The sequence below is a fragment of the Pristiophorus japonicus genome, unplaced genomic scaffold (genome assembly GCF_044704955.1).
Source record: "Pristiophorus japonicus isolate sPriJap1 unplaced genomic scaffold, sPriJap1.hap1 HAP1_SCAFFOLD_1102, whole genome shotgun sequence".
Lineage (NCBI taxonomy): Eukaryota > Metazoa > Chordata > Chondrichthyes > Pristiophoridae > Pristiophorus > Pristiophorus japonicus.
The window spans coordinates 18,671-22,500 of NW_027250759.1; positions in this window are offsets into that span (position 1 = coordinate 18,671).

A 3,830-nucleotide genomic window follows, 5' to 3' on the forward strand; every position below is an offset into this window, starting at 1 on the left:
CACACAACGGGACTTTTGACTTTCCCGGCCGCGGGTGGCCTCCACCCGGCCTCAGCCATCAGCCCTGCCTGCCTCCAGCCGCCTTCTGGTTAATGAGTTATCCAGCCTGGCACTTCGGTTGCGCCAGCGAGACCAAGTCTCGGCTTTGGTTAATGATTTGAGCCGAACCGACCTGCCCCCCGCCCCCCCCGGGCTGAACTCGGGCAGGTCTGCCGATTTCCCGACTCCTTTCGGGGCCTAATCGGGTCGCGCGAGCCGCCTGGCGCGATCGGGGACCATGCCCCGGCCTCTGCCAGGCCTCGGGCAGCCGCTTTTGAAGCCCGACCAAAAACCCGAAAAATGGGCAAAAAGGGAATAAATTCCCGCCCAAAAAGGGTGAATAGTCGGTTGGGCGGCAGCCCTGGTCGGTCTCTGCAGACCTGGAGGCTCGAGACGTTTGTTTGGAAAACTCACCAAGTCTCGATTCTGCCACCTCCTACCTCTGTGCAGATACCCCGCCAACCCCCAAGGACAGAAATGACAAGTGTCAAGTTGGCGGGGCGTCGGGCCACCTGCTGCCGGCCATGAGCATCCAAATCCCCGCAAAAGGGGCATTTTCATTTCTTCATCGGGACTTCCGGCAATTTCCAAGGTTCAACTCATTAACGTTGTTCGCAGACACTTGCCAGAAAATGCAAGTGGCCACTTTGCCGGGCCGACTCGCTTGCCCAAGCGGGAAACCATCAACCGAAGGCCCGGTAAGGCGGCCGAATCTGACCTCATAGACTTCCACACAACGGGACTTTTGACTTTCCCGGCCGCGGGTGGCCTCCACCCGGCCTCAGCCATCAGCCCTGCCTGCCTCCAGCCGCCTTCTGGTTAATGAGTTATCCAGCCTGGCACTTCGGTTGCGCCAGCGAGACCAAGTCTCGGCTTTGGTTAATGATTTGAGCCGAACCGACCTGCCCCACGCCACCGCGGGCTGAACTCGGCAAGGTCTGCCGATTTCCCGACTCCTTTCGGGGCCTAATCGGGTCGCGCGAGCCACCTGGCGCGATCGGGGCCCATGCCCCGGCCTCTGCCAGGCCTCGGGCAGCCGCTTTTGAAGCCCGACCAAAAACCCGAAAAATGGGCAAAAAGGGAATAAATTCCCGCCCAAAAAGGGTGAATAGTCGGTTGGGCGGCAGCCCTGGTCGGTCTCTGCAGACCTGGAGGCTCGAGACGTTTGTTTGGAAAACTCACCAAGTCTCGATTCTGCCACCTCCTACCTCTGTGCAGATACCCCGCCAACCCCCAAGGACAGAAATGACAAGTGTCAAGTTGGCGGGGCGTCGGGCCACCTGCTGCCGGCCATGAGCATCCAAATCCCCGCAAAAGGGGCATTTTCATTTCTTCATCGGGACTTCCGGCAATTTCCAAGGTTCAACTCATTAACGTTGTTCGCAGACACTTGCCAGAAAATGCAAGTGGCCACTTTGCCGGGCCGACTCGCTTGCCCAAGCGGGAAACCATCAACCGAAGGCCCGGTAAGGCGGCCGAATCTGACCTCATAGACTTCCACACAACGGGACTTTTGACTTTCCCGGCCGCGGGTGGCCTCCACCCGGCCTCAGCCATCAGCCCTGCCTGCCTCCAGCCGCCTTCTGGTTAATGAGTTATCCAGCCTGGCACTTCGGTTGCGCCAGCGAGACCAAGTCTCGGCTTTGGTTAATGATTTGAGCCGAACCGACCTGCCCCCCGCCCCCGCGGGCTGAAGTCGGGCAGGTCTGCCGATTTCCCGACTCCTTTCGGGGCCTAATCGGGTCGCGCGTGCCGCCTGGCGCGATCGGGGCCCATGCCCCGGCCTCTGCCAGGCCTCGGGCAGCCGCTTTTGAAGCCCGACCAAAAACCCGAAAAATGGGCAAAAAGGGAATAAATTCCCGCCCAAAAAGGGTGAATAGTCGGTTGGGCGGCAGCCCTGGTCGGTCTCTGCAGACCTGGAGGCTCGAGACGTTTGTTTGGAAAACTCACCAAGTCTCGATTCTGCCACCTCCTACCTCTGTGCAGATACCCCGCCAACCCCCAAGGACAGAAATGACAAGTGTCAAGTTGGCGGGGCGTCGGGCCACCTGCTGCCGGCCATGAGCATCCAAATCCCCGCAAAAGGGGCATTTTCATTTCTTCATCGGGACTTCCGACAATTGCCGAGGTTCAACTCATTAACGTTGTTCGCAGACACTTGCCAGAAAATGCAAGTGGCCACTTTGCCGGGCCGACTCGCTTGCCCAAGCGGGAAACCATCAACCGAAGGCCCGGTAAGGCGGCCGAATCTGACCTCATAGACTTCCACACAACGGGACTTTTGACTTTCCCGGCCGCGGGTGGCCTCCACCCGGCCTCAGCCATCAGCCCTGCCTGCCTCCAGCCGCCTTCTGGTTAATGAGTTATCCAGCCTGGCACTTCGGTTGCGCCAGCGAGACCAAGTCTCGGCTTTGGTTAATGATTTGAGCCGAACCGACCTGCCCCCCGCCCCCGCGGGCTGAAGTCGGGCAGGTCTGCCGATTTCCCGACTCCTTTCGGGGCCTAATCGGGTCGCGCGTGCCGCCTGGCGCGATCGGGGCCCATGCCCCGGCCTCTGCCAGGCCTCGGGCAGCCGCTTTTGAAGCCCGACCAAAAACCCGAAAAATGGGCAAAAAGGGAATAAATTCCCGCCCAAAAAGGGTGAATAGTCGGTTGGGCGGCAGCCCTGGTCGGTCTCTGCAGACCTGGAGGCTCGAGACGTTTGTTTGGAAAACTCACCAAGTCTCGATTCTGCCACCTCCTACCTCTGTGCAGATACCCCGCCAACCCCCAAGGACAGAAATGACAAGTGTCAAGTTGGCGGGGCGTCGGGCCACCTGCTGCCGGCCATGAGCATCCAAATCCCCGCAAAAGGGGCATTTTCATTTCTTCATCGGGACTTCCGACAATTGCCGAGGTTCAACTCATTAACGTTGTTCGCAGACACTTGCCAGAAAATGCAAGTGGCCACTTTGCCGGGCCGACTCGCTTGCCCAAGCGGGAAACCATCAACCGAAGGCCCGGTAAGGCGGCCGAATCTGACCTCATAGACTTCCACACAACGGGACTTTTGACTTTCCCGGCCGCGGGTGGCCTCCACCCGGCCTCAGCCATCAGCCCTGCCTGCCTCCAGCCGCCTTCTGGTTAATGAGTTATCCAGCCTGGCACTTCGGTTGCGCCAGCGAGACCAAGTCTCGGCTTTGGTTAATGATTTGAGCCGAACCGACCTGCCCCCCGCCCCCGCGGGCTGAACTCGGGCAGGTCTGCCGATTTCCCGACTCCTTTCGGGGCCTAATCGCGTCGCGCGAGCCGCCTGGCGCGATCGGGGACCATGCCCCGGCCTCTGCCAGGCCTCGGGCAGCCGCTTTTGAAGCCCGACCAAAAACCCGAAAAATGGGCAAAAAGGGAATAAATTCCCGCCCAAAAAGGGTGAATAGTCGGTTGGGCGGCAGCCCTGGTCGGTCTCTGCAGACCTGGAGGCTCGAGACGTTTGTTTGGAAAACTCACCAAGTCTCGATTCTGCCACCTCCTACCTCTGTGCAGATACCCCGCCAACCCCCAAGGACAGAAATGACAAGTGTCAAGTTGGCGGGGCGTCGGGCCACCTGCTGCCGGCCATGAGCATCCAAATCCCCGCAAAAGGGGCATTTTCATTTCTTCATCGGGACTTCCGACAATTGCCGAGGTTCAACTCATTAACGTTGTTCGCAGACACTTGCCAGAAAATGCAAGTGGCCACTTTGCCGGGCCGACTCGCTTGCCCAAGCGGGAAACCATCAACCGCAGGCCCGGTAAGGCGGCCGAATCTGACC